At 44.9% G+C, this 17,612-nt stretch overlaps 1 protein-coding gene across 6 annotated transcripts in view; it reads left to right on the forward strand.

Moving 5' to 3' along the window:
- The window catches only part of ky (kyphoscoliosis peptidase), a 337,538-nt gene that overhangs the window by 120,082 nt on the left and 199,844 nt on the right, over positions 1-17,612 (forward strand). The window lies entirely within an intron of this gene.

The raw sequence follows: 17,612 nt of genomic DNA on the forward strand, positions 1-17,612 counted from the left end.
CCAGCCGTGGATAACGAAGGAAATAAAGGAGAGTATTAAAATAAAAACAGCTGCGTACAGAGTGGCCAAAAATAGTGGAGAAACAAGTGATTGGGAAAAATTTAAGAAACAACAAAGAGAGACTAAGAAAGCGATAAAGAAAGGAAGGATAGACTATGAAGCTAGGCTAGCAATTAATATAAAAAATGATAGTAAAAGTTTTTATAAATATATAAAAAGGAATAGAGTGGCTAGAGTGAATGTTGGACCCTAGGAGGACGAGAGGGGGGAGTTAATAGTGGGAAATGAGGATATGGCTGAGTCTTTAAATAAGTTTTTTGTGTCGGTCTTCACGGTGGAGGACACAAATAGTTTGCCAAATATTAACGATAGAGGGTTGGCAGCAGGAGAAATACTTAATACAATTAATGTTACCAGAGAGGCAGTGCTGGGTAGACTAATGGGACTGAAGGTGGACAAGTCCCCGGGTCCGGATGGAATGCATCCCAGGGTATTGAAAGAAATGTCAGAGGTAATAGTGGATGCGTTAGTGATTATTTATCAAAACTCGTTGCATTCTGGGGTAGTGCCGGTTGATTGGAAAACAGCTAATGTTACGCCGCTGTTTAAAAAAGGAAGGAGACAAAAGGCGGGTAACTATAGGCCGGTCAGCTTAACGTCTGTAGTAGGGAAAATGCTGGAATCCATTATTAAAGAGGAGATAGCAGGGCATCTGGATAGAAATGGTTCAGACGCAGCATGGATTCATGAGGGGAAAGTCGTGCTTGACGAACATGTTGGATTTTTATGAAGATGTGACTAGGGCGGTTGATGGAGGAGAACCGGTGGATGCGGTGTTTTTGGTTTTCCAAAAGGCGTTTGATAAGGTGCCCCATAAAAGGCTGCTGAAGAAGATTAGGGCACACGGAGTTGGGGGTAGTGTGTTAAAGTGGATTGGGGACTGGCTATCCGACAGGAAGCAAAGAGTCGGAATAAATGGGTGTTTTTCCGGTTGGAGGAAGGTAACTAGTGGCGTGCCGCAGGGATCGGTACTCGGGCCGCAACTATTTACCATTTATATAGATGATCTGGAGGAGGGGACGGAGTGTAGGGTAACGAAGTTTGCAGACGACACAAAGATAAGTGGAAAAGTGAATCGTGTGGAGGACGGAGAAGATCTGCAGAGAGATTTGGACAGGCTGAGTAAGTGGGCGAGGATATGGCAAATGGAGTATAACGTTGATAAATGCGAGGTTATACACTTTGGAGGAAATAATAACAAATGGGATTACTATCTCAATGGAAACAAATTAAAACATGCTACCGTGCATGAGACGCAAAAGCCCAGTCTGCAGGTACAACAGGTGATCAAGAAGGCAAATGGGATGTTGGCCTATATCGCGAGGGGGATAGAATATAAAAGCAGGGATGTCTTGATGCACCTGTACAGGGCATTGGTGAGGCCGCAGCTGGAATACTGTGTGCAGTATTGGTCCCCTTATATGAGGAAGGATATATTGGCATTGGAGGGAGTGCAGAGAAGGTTCACCAGGTTGATACCGGAGATGAGGGGTTTGGATTATGAGGAGAGGCTGAGGAGATTGTGTTTGTACTCGTTGGAGTTTAGAAGGATGAGGGGGGATCTTATGGAGACTTATAAGATAATGCGGGGGCTGGATAGGGTGGAGGCGGAGAGATTCTTTCCACTTAGTAAGGAAGTTAAAACTAGAGGACACAGCCTCAAAATAAAGGGGGGTCGGTTTAAGACAGAGTTGAGGAGGAACTTCTTCTCCCAGAGGGTGGTGAATCTCTGGAATTCTCTGCCCACTGAGGTGGTGGAGGCTACCTCGCTGAATATGTTTAAAGCGCGGATGGATGGATTCCTGATCGGTAAGGGAATTAAGGGTTATGGGGATCAGGCGGGTAAGTGGTACTGATCCACGTCAGATCAGCCATGATCTTATTGAATGGCGGGGCAGGCTCGAGGGGCTAGATGGCCTACTCCTGCTCCTATTTCTTATGTTCTTATGTTCTTATATTGTGATTCACAATCACCCATGTCAGACACCAAACAATATCACAGTGAGCCTGTTGTCTTTTACATTGTCACTGATGCTCTGAAAAATTTAAATGGCTGAGAACCATGAGCAGCCACACAAGCTGAAGATTGGCATTTGTTTTGGTGCAATCTCAGGAGGAAGTTGTAGATATGGGTACTGTGCCCACTTCCTGTCTGTCAACATGTCACAGTTGTGATTCCTCAGTGGTGATACAAAGTCTGCCCTTGATTAGCTCAAATATCCTTTCCTGCATCAAATCAGAAAGCTATATCCAGGTGCCATATATATCTATATGTTATAGTGTGAAACATCATTCTCTGGAAAATTTCAGTACCAGACACAATTCCAAATGGCGATCTATGGTCAGTGATCTGGATTATTTGTCTCTAGACAACTGCCAAAATCCAAGGATTGTATCCGGTTTGGTGAATCGAGTGCTCTTGTTTAATTTGGCAAGACTCATCCACTGAGATTCTCAGTGGCTCTCATGTTCCACTAATTTGTTGTCTTGGTGATGGATGAGATAACCTTTGCTGCTGCATCCTTTCAATTTCATGACAACTTTGTCCGATAGTGGAGTTCGGGACTTTCCTTGGTGTAAACAGGAAAATTGGTTTAGCATCAATTCAGAGTGATGTGGTATTAAACTTTTAATTTCCCTAGGCCTGCAAATAATTTTGGAAATTCATTCTTGAATGTACTGGTGTAATGCACAATTTCATCCAATTTATAGGTCAGTTTCAATCTTAAGCATGCCTTTCTGCTGGGTAGGGAGCATTCTTGATTTTGTATGACTTTGAGATTCAACAGTTTCTCCATCTTCAAGTTTCAGTTTTGCCATGAGTTGGCCTTTGACTTTCAGTCTGGTCCCATCAGGATCCTATAATTTGAAAGAGAATTACAATGAAATCTGCTTAAGCCATTTTACCTCATCAGCTAAAACAGAAACACCTGCTCCTGTATCTAATTCTAAACTCTGTGGGATTTTCATCCATTTTGAGTTCATTAAAGTATGTATTTGTAATATCATTTCTCTATCCCTGGAAGGTTACTTTTTGTTTAAGGTTCTTCCACTTCTTGTATGTGGCTTTGGTTTAAAAAATTGCATCCACCCTTGCAGGTAGTCAGCAGTTTTGAAGTGGCCTACCTTTCCATATTTGTGGCACTCTGCTCCACCTGCTGGCCATTCTTCCTGTATGTGCAGCTTGTTCCTGCCATATCAATGATATTTTAAGATGGGGGATTGGTGCACTTTCCCCAAGTGTTGTCTACATGGACTTCAGTAAAGACACAAACTCAATTTAAAGATGCTCTCTCCACTCACATTGTTTGTATCTTAAAGACTTGATTAGCTGTAAGTATTCGCATTCCAACCATTTTTCATGTAAATTGAGTTTGTGTCTTTATATGCCCTGTTTGTGAACAGAATTCTCACTCACCTGAAGAAGGGGCTTAAGGCTCCGAAAGCTTGTGTGGCTTTTGCTACCAAATAAACCTGTTGGACTTTAACCTGGTGTTGTTAAACTTCTTACTCAGTCATAGAAAACCGAGAAGCAGTGGAAGGGTGCGTTTCTGAATGGAAGGCTGTGACAAGTGGCGTTCCTCAGGGATCAGTGCTGGGACCTTTGCTGTTTGTAATATAAATAAATGATTTGGAGGAAAATGTAACTGGTTTGATTAGTAAGTTTGCGGACGACACAAAGGTTGTTGGATTTGCGGATAGCGATGAGGACCGTCAGAGGATACAGCACGACATAGATCGGTTGGAAACTTAGGTGGAGGGATGGCAGATGGAGTTTAATCTGGACAAATATGAGGTCATGCACTTTGGAAGATCTAATAGGAAATATACAGTAAATGGCAGAACCCTTAGAGTATTGATAGGCAGAGGGATCTGGGTGCACAGGTACACAGATCACTGAAAGCAGCAATGCAGGTGGAGAAGATAGTCAAGAAGGCATACGGCATGCTTGCCTTCATCGGCCGGGGCACTGAGTTTAAAAATTGGCAAGTCATTTTGCAGCTTTATAAAACCTTAGTTAGGCCACACTTGGAATAGTCAATTGTTCAAGTGTTCAATTCTGGTCGCCACACTACCAGAAGGATGTGGAGGCTTTAGTGAGCGTAGAGAAAAGATTTACCTGGATGTTGCCTGGTATGGAGGGCATTAGCTAAGAGGAGAGGTTAGAGAAACTTAGTTTGTTCTCACTGGAACGATGGAGATTGAGGGGCGACCTGATAGATGTCTATAAGATTATGAGGGGCATGGACAGAGTGGATAGTCAGAAGCTTTTTCCCAGGGTGGAAGAGTCAATTACTAGGGGGCATAGGTTTAAGGTGCAAGGGGCATGGAGATGTACGTGGCAAGTTTTTTTTACATCCAAAGATGTGCGGGTTAGGTTGATCAGCCATGCTGAAAAATTGCCCCTTAGTGTCCTGAGATGCGTAGGTTAGAGGGATTAGTGGGTAAAATATGTAGGGATATGGGGATAGGGCCTGGGTGGGATTGTGGTCGGTGCAGACTCGATGGGCCAAATGGCCTCTTTCTGTACTGTAGGGTTTCTATGATTCTATGAGAGATTACCCGTTCCGGGGGAGGTAGTGGAAGCGGATACGATAGTGATTTTTAATGGGCGTCTTGACAAATACATGAATGTGATGGGAATAGAGGGATATGGTCCCCAGAAGGGTTGGGGGCTTTAGTTCAATCGGGCATCATGGTTGGTGCAGGCCTGGAGGGCCTAAGGGCCTGTTCTTGTGCTGTAATTTTCTTTGTACTTTATTCATCTGCAGTATTTTGCTTTGACTTTAGATTCCACTCTCCCAACCTATTTCCTTTTCCTTTAATATCCCCATAGCATTCACACTGATTTATCATTTCGGTTCAGAAGATCAAAAGAAACAGAAGTAGGAGGCCATTCATCCTCTCAAACTTGCTCCACAATTCAATAAGATTATGGCTAATCTGGTCATGATCTTAATTCCACTTGGCTGTCTGCCCTACTCTCTTCTCCCCAGTTCTCTCTCCGCCACCCCCCCCCCCACCCCCCCCCTCACCCCCACTCCATAACCTTGACTCCCTTGTGGATCCAAAATCCATCTAACTCAGCCGTGAATACATTCAGTGACTCAGCTGCCACTGCTCTCTGGGGAAGGAAGAGAATTCCAAAGATCAACAATCCTCTGAGAAAAAAAATCTTTCCCATCTCTGTCTTAAATGAGAGACCACATTTTTTAAAACTGTGCATGCCCCCGGTTCTAGATTCCACCAGGAGGGGAAAAATCCTCCATTCCTGATGACCTTTAAGTACAGCCAGCCTTTCGAATACCTCTGCTTTATTATTATTTTGCCTATTTAGTGTCATGGGATTATATAGGGTGCAGCACAGACACAGGGCATTTGACCCAACCAGTCCACATGCTGTTCACGCTCCATTCAAGCTTCTTCTGACCTTCTCTCATCTAAATCTACCACCGCAACTTTCCAACTCTGCTACCACAACTTTCTACATCTACCATTGTAACTGTCTATTTCCTTCTCCCTCATATACATCTCTTAAATACATCTCTACCACTTGTTTCTTCAGAAGGAACTCTTCAAATGCAGACAATAAAAATATAACAAAACTTACTCCAACTTATAAATCAAAGAAAGGGTTCAATGAAGAAACTTCATTACTCCAAACTTGGAGCCTCACCTTGGCCACTCCAAGCTCCCCACAATTTCAAACAGGTACTTATTTATAGTGAGTCAGCTGGTTAGCTGACTATTACATCATTCTGTAATTGGTTCCCTGGTTTACTAGGTCAGCTGACCCTTACAGCTTATTACCATTGGTCACATTACATCCATTACAAAGTTGTCACCGGTTACATTCTAACATCACTTATTCACTCTCTCTGCTAGCGAGATCCACATTCTCACCATTGGCTGGGTGAAGATGTTTCTTCTGAATTCCTGATTGGATTTCTTGGTGACTATCTCATATTGATGCCTCTTGTTTTGCTCTTTCCCACAAAAGGAACATTCTCTCCATATATTCATGCTATGAAAGCCTTTCAGAATTTTAACGACCGTTATTAGGTGACCTGCAGCCTTCTTTATCAAGAGAAATAAGACCCAACCTGTCAATCCTTTCCTGATATCAGAATTGTGTGAAACCTTTCTGCACCGCAACTGCCTCAGAATCTCCTCTTTCATTTGCACAACATTTTCATTCTTGGTACTATCGTTGCAAACATGATCACATCAGAGAGCTTGGTTAAAGTACTAAATAAAGGTTGCAGACCGATTGAGAGGGATGAAGAGAGAAAGTTTGTCATGGTAACATGTGATATAGAACATAGAACAGTACAGCACAGTACAGGCCCTTCGGCCCACGATGTTGTGCCGAACCTTTTCTGAAACCAAAATCAAGCTATCCCACTCCCTATCATTCTAGTGTGCTCCATGTGCCTATCCAATAACCGCTTGAAAGTTCCTAAAGTGTCCGACTCCACTATCACAGCCGGCAGTCCATTCCACACCCCAACCACTCTGAGTAAAGAAACTACCTCGGACATCCCTCCTATATCTTCCACCACAAACCTTATAGTTATGCCCCCTAGTAACAGCTACATCCACCCGAGGAAATAGTCTCTGAACGTCCACTCTATCTATCCCCCTCATAATCTTATAAACCTCTATTAAGTCACCTCTCAACCTCCTCCGCTCTAAAGAGAAAAGCCCTAACTCCCTCAACCTTTCCTCATAAGACCTCACCTCCAAACCAGGCAGCATCCCGGTAAATCTCCTTTGCACTCTTTCCAGTGCTTCCACATCCTTCTTATAGTGAGGTGACCAGAACTGCACACAATATTCCAAATGTGGTCTCACCAAGGTCCTGTACAGTTGCAGCATAACCCCACGGCTCTTAAACTCAAACCCACTGTTAATAAACGCTAACACACTATAGGCCTTCTTCACGGCTCTATCCACTTGAGTGGCAACCTTCAGAGATCTGTGGATATGAACCCCAAGATCTCTCTGTTCCTCCACATTCCTCAGAACCCTACCTTTGACCCTGTAATCCGCATTCAAATTTGTCCTACCAAAATGAATCACCTCGCATTTATCAGGGTTAAACTCCATCTGCCATTTTTCGGCCCAGCTCTGCATCCTATCAATGTCTCTTTGCAGCCTACAACAGCCCTCCACCTCATCCACTACTCCACCAATCTTGGTGTCATCTGCAAATTTACTGATCCACCCTTCAGCCCCCTCCTCCAAGTCATTTATAAAAATCACAAAGAGCAGAGGACCCAGCACTGATCCTTGTGGTACACCGCTGGTAACTGGTCTCCAGTCTGAAATTTTTATGAGATATCCAGTTAGTTATCCAATCGGCCAAATTTCCCTCTATCCCACACCTCCTTACTTTCTTCATGAGCCCACCATGGGGGACCTTATCAAACGCCTTACTAAAATCCATGTATATGACATCAACTGCTCTACCTTCATCGACACACTTAGTTACCTCCTCAAAAAATTCAATCAAATTTGTGAGGCAAGACTTACCCTTCACAAATCCGTGTTGACTATCCCGGATTAAGCTGCATCTTTCCAAATAGTCATAAATCCTATCCCTCAGGACCTTTTCCATTAACTTACCAACCACTGAAGTAAGACTAACCGGCCTATAATTACCAGAGTCATTCCTATTTCCTTTCTTGAACAGAGGAACAACATTCGCCACTCTCCAGTCCTCTGGCACTAACCCCGTGGTCAGTGAGGACCCAAAGATTAAAGCCAAAGGCTCTGCAATCTCATCCCTTGCCTCCCAAAGAATCCTAGGATATATCTCATCTGGCCCAGGGGACTTATCGACCTTCAGGTTTTTCAAAATTGCTAATACATCTTCCCTCAGAACATCTCCCTCCTCCAGCCTATCAGCCTGTATCACACTCTCATCTTCAAAAACATGGCCCCTCTCCTTGGTGAACACTGAAGAAAAGTATTCATTCATTGCCTCTCCTATCTCTTCTGACTCCATGCACAAGTTCCCACTACTGTCCTTGACCGGCCCTAACCTCACCCTGGCCATTCTTTTATTCCTCACATAAGAGTAAAAAGCCTTGGGGTTTTCCTTGATCCAACCCGCCAAGGACTTCTCATGCCCCCTCCTAGCTCTCCTAAGCCCTTTTTTCAGCTCATTCCTTGCTAACTTGTGATCCTCAATGGACCCAACTGAACCTTGTTTTCTCATTCTCACATACGCTTCCTTCTTCCTCTTGACAAGACATTCAACCTCTTTTGTGAACCATAGTTCCCTCACTCGGCCATTTCCTTCCTGCCTGACAGGGACATACTTTGAGGTTCATTTCAGTACTGCAAAGGGGTGGAAACCTGACTGGAGGGATTTGAGACATGGGTCTAGATTTTCATTTTGGAGGCAGTAGCGGGAGTTGGGAAGTTTTCTGGCTCAGTAGCCCCCCCGCCCACCAGGAGAAAGTGCCTTGCTCTATTTGATTTTCATTCTGTGAGGGCAAGTGCATGCTGGATTCACATTGATTCCATTGGATTCGGCACTCGGCAGCCCCTGTTGCTGCCTCTGATATAAGTGCCGAGGTAGGCTGGTGAAAAGGCTCTGGGATTTTGTCCCTGTTGTGCAGTTAAATATTAACCCCTCTAGTCCACACTCTGAAACCCCCTCACTACCCCGACCCCACCTACTTCCCATGCCTCATCAATGCCAACTCATCAACTCATCTAATCCACTGCCTCCACGAATGCCTAAAAATCCCTCATATCCTCCAGACCAAACCATCCAGGGAAACTATGAAGGTGGCTTAATGTTGCTTTGGTCAATGCTGGATAGTCACATGAGCAGCCTGGGAATGGAGGGATACAAACGATTGGTCTAGTTGGACCAAGGAGCGGCACAGGCTTGGAGGGCCGAAGGGCCTGTTTCCTGTGCTGTACTGTTCTTTGTTCTTTGTTAATGTTGTTTTATCAAGATGGAGAGTAAAGTAGTTGATTCATAGAATCATAGATTAGAAGCTCTACAGTGCAGAAGGAGGCCATTCGGCCCTTCGATTCTGCACTGACTACAATCCCATCCAGGCCCTATTCCCGTAACTCCACATATTAATGCGGCTCATCCCCCTGACACTAGGGTCAATTTGGCATGGCCAATCAACTTAACCCAAACATCTTTGGACTGTGGGAAGAAGCCGGAGCACCCAGAGGAAACCCACGCAGACATGGGGAGAATGTGCAAACTCCACACAGACAGTGACCCAAGGCCGAATTGAACCCGGGTCCCTGGCGCTGTGAGGCAGCAGCGCTAACCACTGCGGATTTGGAGATTAGGGTGCTGAATCTTAATAAAGGAAACTATGAGGATATGAGGCATGAGTTGGCCTTGATAGATTGGGGAGAGTTACTCAAAGGGATGACAGTGGATAAGCAATGGCAAACATTCAAGGAATGCATGGGGGAACTACAGCAACTGTTTATTCCTGTCTGGCACAAAATCAAAATGGGTAAGATGGCCAATCCATGGCTTACAAAGGAAATTAGAGCGAGCATCCGATCCAAGGAAGAAGGGTACAGATTGGCCAAGAAAAATAATAGTTCTGAGAATTGGGAACAGTTTAGAATTCAGCAAAGAAGGACCAAGAGATTGATTAAGAAGGGGAAAATACAGTACAAAAGTAAGCTTGCAAGGAACATAAAGACTGACACTAAGAGTTTCTATAGGTATGTGAAGAGAAAGAGGTTGGTGAAGACAAATGGAGGTCCCCTGTAGGCAGAAATGGGGGAATGTATTCATAGGGGACAAAGAGATGGCTGAGCAACTTTGGCTCTGTCTTCACAAAAGAGGACGCAAATCAGATGCCAGAAATGTTGGAAAATGCAAGATTTAGTGAGAGGGAAGAACTCAGAGATCAATATTAGTAGAGAAATGGTGCTGGGAAAATTGATGGGATTGAAGGTGGATAAATCCCCAGGGCCTGATAATCTATATCCTAGAGTACTTAAGGAAGTGGCTCTAGAGATAGTGGATGCATTAGGGGTCATCTTCCAGGATTCTATAGACTCAGGAACAGTCCCTGCAGATTAGAGGGTAGTTAATGTCACTCCAATATTCAAAAAGGAAGGTAGAGAGAAACAGGGAATTATAGACCAGTAAGCTTAACATCAGTAGTGGGGAGAATTCTTAAATCCATTATCAAGGACTTTATAGTGGAGCATTTAGAAAGCAGTGGCAGGAACAGACAGAGTCAGCACGGATTTATGAAGGGGAAATCATGCTTGACAAATCTGCTGGAATTCTTTGAAGATTTAACTAGTAGAGTTGACAAGGGGGAGCCAGTCGATGTAGTATGTTTAGACTTTCAGAAAGTGTTTGACAAAGTCCCGCATAAGAGATTATCGTGCAAGATTAAAGCGTATGGGATTGGGGGGGAAGTGTATTGAGATGGATGGATAACTGGTTGGCAGAGAGGAAACAAAGAGTAAGAATTAATGGGTGCTTTTCAAATTGGCAGGCAGTAGCTAGTAGGGTGCCACAGAGATCAGTGCTGGGACCCCAGCTATTCACAATATATATTAATGATTTGGATGAGGGAACAAAATGTAACATCTTAAAGTTTGCAGATGACACCAAGTTGGGTGGGAGGGTGAACTGTGATGAGGATGCAGAGATCCTTCAGAATGATCTGGACAGGTTGGGTGAGTGGGCAAATCAATGGCAGATGTATAATTTTGATAAATGTGAGGTTATTCACTTTGGAAGCAAAAACAAGAAGGCAGATTACTACCTGAATGGCTGTAAATTGAGAGAGGGGAGGGTGCAGTGGGACCTGGGTATTCCAGTGCACCAGTCACTGAAGGTAAGCATGCAGGTTCAGCAGGCAGTAAAGAAGGCAAATGGTATGTTGGCCTTCATTGCGAGAGGTTTCGAGTACAGGAGCAGGGATGTGTTGCTGCACTTATACAGAGCCTTAGTGAGGCTACACCCAGAGTATTGTGCACAGTTTTGGTCTCCTTTTCTGAGGAAGGATGTTCTTGCTCTCGAGGGAGTGCAACAAAGGTTTACCAGGCTGATTCCGGGGATGGCGGGACTGATGTATGAGGAGAGCACGGTAGCACAGTGGTTAGCACTGCTGCTTCACAGCTCCAGGGACCTGGGTTCGATTCCTGGCTCGGGTCACTGTCTGTGTGGAGTTTGCACGTTCTCCTCGTGTCTGCGTGGGTTTCCTCCGGGTGCTCTGGTTTCCTCCCACAGTCCAAAGATGTGCGGGTTAGGTTGATTGGCCATGCTGAAAAATTGCCCCTTAGTGTCCTGAGAGGCGTAGGTTAGAGGGATTAGTGGGTAAAATATGTAGGGATATGGGGATAGGGCCTGGGTGGGATTGTGGTCGGTGCAGACTCGATGGGCCGAATGGCCTCTTTCTGTACTGTAGGGTTTCTATGATTCTATGAGAGATTGATTAGGTTAGGATTGTTTTCATTGGAGTTCAGACAAATGAGGGGGGGATCTCATAGACACTTATAAAATTCTAACAGGACTAGACAGGCTAGATGCAGGGAGGATGTTCCCGATGGTGGGGGAGTCCAGAACCAGGGTCACAATCTGAGGATTCAGGGTAGACCATTTAGGACGGAGGTGAGGAGACATTTCTTCACCCAAAGAGTGGCGAGCCTGTGGAATTCACTACCATAGGAAATAATTGATGCCAAAACATTGAATGTATTCAAGAGGCGGCTAGATGTAGCACTTGGGATGAACAGGATCAAAGGATACGGGGAGAAAGCAGGATTAGGCTATTGAGTAGGACAATCAGCCATGATCGTAATGAATGGCAGAACAAAGAACAATACAGCACAGGAACAGGCCCTTCGGCCCTCCAAGCCCGCGCCGCTCCCTGGTTCAAACTAGACCATTCTTTTGTATCCCTCCATTCCCACTCCGTTCATATGGCTGTCTAGATAAGTCTTAAACGTTCCCAGTGTGTCCGCCTCCACCACCTTGCCTGGCAGTGCATTCCAGGCCCCCACCACCCTCTGTGTAAAATATGTCCGTCTGATATCTGTGTTAAACCTCCCCCCCTTCACCTTGAACCTATGACCCCTCGTGAACGTCACCACCGACCTGGGGAAAAGCTTCCCACCGTTCACCCTATCTATGCCTTTCATAATTTTATACACCTCTATTAAGTCTCCCCTCATCCTCCGTCTTTCCAGGGAGAACAACCCCAGTTTACCCAATCTCTCCTCATAACTAAGCCCCTCCATACCAGGTAACATCCTGGTAAACCTCCTCTGTACTCTCTCCAAAGCCTCCACATCCTTCTGGTCGTGTGGCGACCAGAACTGGACGCAGTATTCCAGATGCAGCCGAACCAACGTTCTATACATCTGCAACATCAGACCCCAACTTTTATACTCTATGCCCCGTCCTATAAAGGCAAGCATGCCATATGCCTTCTTCACCACCTTCTCCACCTGTGACGTCACTTTCAAGGATCTGTGGACTTGCACACCCAGGTCCCTCTGCGTATCTACACCCTTTATGGTTCTGCCATTTATCATATAGCTCCTCCCTACATTATTTCTACCAAAATGCATCACTTCGCATTTATCAGGATTGAACTCCATCTGCCATTTCTTTGCCCAAATTTCCAGCCTATCTATATCCTTCGGTAGCTTCTGACAATGCTCCTCACTACCTGCAAGTCCTGCCAATTTTGTGTCATCCGCAAACTTACTGATCACCCCAGTGAGCGGGCTCGAAGGGCCAAATGGCCTCCTCCTGCTCCTATCTTCAATGTTTCTATTCTTTTATAGTCAGATATTATATTCGAATTGTATTGACACAGATGTGATGCAGATATTCCATTGTGTTCATACCAAATACTAACTTTTGCTAGTTAAAGGGTGAGGTTTAATTCACCAAGTAAATAATTGAAAATGTTCCAAACATTTTACAGGAAAGCGGCAGGAAGAAAGAGATATGCGGGTGGCAGGTAAGAGAGATCCCTGTTCATTTCAAACAATGGTCTAAAAGGGGACATGAGATTGCTTTGGCAGATGAGGTAAAGGAGAATCCAAAGAGCTTCTACAAGTACATAAGGGGCAAAAGAGAAACTATGGAGAGAATAGGGCCTCTTAAGAATCAACAAGGTCATCTATGCATGGATCCACAAGAGATGGATGAGACCCTAAATGAATATTTTTCATCAGAATTTACTGTTGAGAAAGGCTTGGATGTTAGGGAACTTGGTGAAATAAATAGTGATGTCTTAAAGTGCATTAAAGTAGATAAATCGCCAGGACCTGATGAAGTGTATCCCAGGATGTTGTGGGAGGCTAGGGAGCAAATTGCAGGTCCCCGAGCAGAGATAGTTGATTCATCGATAGCCACAGGCGAGGTGCCTGAAGATTGGAGGGTGGCAAATGTTGTGCCTTTGTTTAAAAAGGGCTGCAGGGAAAAGCCTGTGAACTAGAGCCTAACATCTGTAATGGGCAAGTTGTTAGAAGGTATTCTGAGAGACAGGGTCTAAAGGCATTTAGAGAGGTAAGGACTGATTAGGGGCAGTCAGCAAGGCTTTGTGAGTGTAAAATCATGTCTCACAATTTTGATTGAGTTTTTTGAAGGGGTAAGAGAGAAGATAGATAAGGGCAGTGCAGTCGACGTCATCTACATGGACTTTAGCAAGGCCTTTGACAAGGTACCACATGGTAGGTTGTTGCACAAGGTTAAATCTCATGGGATCCAGAGTGAGGTAGCCAATTGGATACAAAATTGGCCCGATGACAGAAGCCAGAGGGTGGTTGTTTTTCAAATTGGAGGCCTGTGACCAGCGGTGTGCCTCAGGGATCAGTGCTGGGTGCACTGTTATTTGCCATTTATATTAATGATTGGGATGAGAATTTAGGAGGCATGATTAGTAAGTTTACAGATGACACCAAGATTGGTGGCATAGTGGACAGTGAAGAAGGTTATCTAGAATTGCAATGAGATCTTGATCAATTGGGCCAGTGGGATGATGAATGTCAGATGGAGTTTAATTTAGATAATTGCAAGGTGATGCATTTTGGTAGATAGAACCAGGGCAGGACTTACACAGTTAATGGTAGGTTATGGGGGAGAGTTATGGATCAAAGAGATCTCGGGGTACAGGTTCATAGCTCCTTGAAAATGGAGTCACAGGTGGTGAAGAAGGCATCCAGCATGCTTGGTTTCATTGGTGAGAACACTGAATACAAGAGTTGGGACATCTGGTTGAAGTTGTACAAGACATTGGTAAGGCCACAATTGGAATACTGTGTACCATTCTGGTCACGCTATTATAGAAAGGACATTATTAAATTAGAAAGCGTGCAGTAAAGATTTACTAGGATCCTACCAGGATATGATGGTTTGAGTTATAAGGAGAAGCTGGATAGGCTCCTAAAGCACAGGAGGCTTAGGGGTAATCTTATAGAGGTCTATAAAATAATGAGGGTAGGTTAGTCAACATATTTTCCCAAAGATAGGGGAGTCTAAAATTAGAGGGCATAGGTTTAAGGGGAGAGGGGAGAGAGATAAAAGGGTACAGAGGGGCAATTTTTTCACACAGAGGGTGGTGAGTGTCCAGAACGAGCTGCCAGAGGTAGTTGTAAAGACAGGTACAATTTTGTCTTTTTAAAAGCATTTAGACAGTTACATGGGTAATATGAGTACAGAGGATATGGGATAAATGCAGGCAATTGGGACCAGCTTAGTGGTTTAAAAAAAAGGGTGGCAGGGACATGTTGGGCCGTAGGGCCGGTTTCCATGCTGTAAACCTCTATGACTATGCTCCTCCACGCAGCCACAATGGATGTTCATACCCTCCATACCAACTCATACCTATTACCCACTGCCAAAGACTCCTCACACACCATAGCCTACTTACTCATGGTACTTCATGCCCATTCTCCCTTATACCCTCTTTACAGAACCAATCAACCACATTTCAAAGCTGCCACTTTTACAAAGCTTAAGAAAAGCTAGTCATAACTTTCTTTTATAGAGCTGTAATAAGAGTAGTTTTGTAAATTGTCAATCAAACATACATGGAAGTATCAGTAGCAGAAACTGTAAGTACTTGACACTTTATCTTGTGTAAATAAACATTGAGCTGTTGAAATGTTTTTCATTGTTTACCAGGATGTTGCCTGGTCTGGTGGGTATTAGCCATGAGGAAAGACTGACATAGACAGAGTGCAGAGTCAGATGCTCTTGCCTCGGGTAGAAAAGTCAAGGACTAGGGGACATAGGTTTAATGTGCCTGGGGAAAAGTTTAGAGGAGAGACAAGTTTTTTTTACACGGATGTCTAGAATGTGCTGCCTGGGGAGGTGGTGGGAGCGGGTACGATAGCAGCATTTAAGGGGCATCTAGATGAATACATGAATAGGATGGGAATGGAAGGATACGCACTCGGTAAGTGCATACGGTTTTAGTTTAGGCAGGCATCATGATTGGCACAGGCTTGGAGGACTGAAGGGCAAAGGCAAGTAGGCACGAGCAATATTTGCTGTCCTTGCCATGTTTTGTGAATAAATATTTAAAAACCTGACTTTGGAGCTCAATATCAGCTTACCATTAAACAATGCCTACTGACCAATCTGAGCTTTAACCTCCAGTATGTATGGCCCTGTTTGTTTTTCAGTTTGAGGCCATATCAATTTAATATTCAAATATTAAAAAGGTAAAGATGAAGTAAGATTCTGAGCTGCACAACAGAGAGACTATGAAGGTTGTTTAATGTTACTTCTGATGTGGAGATGCCGGCGTTGGACTGGGGTAAACACAGTAAGAAGTTTAACAACACCAGGTTAAAGTCCAACAGGTTTATTTGGTAGCAAAAGCCACACAAGCTTTCGAGGCTCTAAGCCCCTTCTTCAGGTGAGTGGGAATTCTGTTCACAAACAGAACTTATAAAGACACAGACTCAATTTACATGAATAATGGTTGGAATGCGAATACTTACAACTAATCCAGTCTTTAAGAAACAAAACAATGGGAGTGGAGAGAGCATCAAGACAGGCTAAAAAGATGTGTATTGTCTCCAGACAAGACAGCCAGTGAAACTCTGCAGGTCCACGCAACTGTGGGGGTTACAGATAGTGTGACATGAACCCAATATCCCGGTTGAGGCCGTCCTTGTGTGTGAGGAACTTGGCTATCAGTTTCTGCTCAGCGACTCTGCGCTGTCGTGTGTCGCGAAGGCCGCCTTGGAGAACGCTTACCCGAATATCAGAGGCCAAATGCCCGTGACCGCTGAAGTGTTCCCCAACAGGAAGAGAACAGTCTTGCCTGGTGATTGTCGAGCGGTGTTCATTCATCCGTTGTCGCAGCGTCTGCATAGTTTCCCCAATGTACCATGCCTCGGGCCATCCTTTCTTGCAGCGTATCAGGTAGACAACGTTGGCCGAGTTGCAAGAGTATGTACCGTGTACCTGGTGGATGGTGTTCTCACGTGAGATGATGGCATCTGTGTCGATGATCCGGCACGTCTTGCAGAGGTTGCTGTGGCAGGGTTGTGTGGTGTCTTGGTCACTGTTCTCCTGAAGGCTGGGTAGTTTGCTGCGGACAATGGTCTGTTTGAGGTTGTGCGGTTGTTTGAAGGCAAGAAGTGGGGGTGTGGGGATGGCCTTGGCGAGATGTTCGTCTTCATCAATGACATGTTGAAGGCTCCGGAGGAGATGCCGTAGCTTCTCCGCTCCGGGGAAGTACTGGACAACGAAGGGTACTCTGTCCACTGTGTCCCGTGTTTGTCTTCTGAGGAGGTATGCCAACATCTTCATGCACAGGTTCGAACAAGACTTCTTCACCGCACGGGACCTTCAACCGATGCTATACACTAGATACATCGATGACATTTTCTTCCTTTGGACTCATGGTGAACAATCACTGAAACAACTCTATGATGACATCAACAAGTTCCATCCCACCATCAGGCTCACCATAGACTACTCTCCGGAATCGGTTGCATTCTTGGACACGCGCATCTCCATTAAGGACGGTCACCTCAGCACCTCACTGTACCGCAAGCCCACGGATAACCTCACGATGCTCCACTTCTCCAGCTTCCACCCTAAACACGTTAAAGAAGCCATCCCCTACGGACAAGCCCTCCGTATACACAGGATCTGCTCAGATGAGGAGGATCGCAACAGACACCTCCAGACGCTGAAAGATGCCCCCATAAGAACAGGATATGGCGCTAGACTCATTGATCAACAGTTCCAACGCGCCACAGCGAAAAACCGCACCGACCTCCTCAGAAGACAAACACGGGACACAGTGGACAGAGTACCCTTCGTTGTCCAGTACTTCCCCGGAGCGGAGAAGCTACGGCATCTCCTCCGGAGCCTTCAACATGTCATTGATGAAGACGAACATCTCGCCAAGGCCATCCCCACACCCCCACTTCTTGCCTTCAAACAACCGCACAACCTCAAACAGACCATTGTCCGCAGCAAACTACCCAGCCTTCAGGAGAACAGTGACCAAGACACCACACAACCCTGCCACAGCAACCTCTGCAAGACGTGC

This window comes from Mustelus asterias, chromosome 3 (assembly GCF_964213995.1).
Source record: "Mustelus asterias chromosome 3, sMusAst1.hap1.1, whole genome shotgun sequence".
NCBI classification, from domain to species: domain Eukaryota; kingdom Metazoa; phylum Chordata; class Chondrichthyes; order Carcharhiniformes; family Triakidae; genus Mustelus; species Mustelus asterias.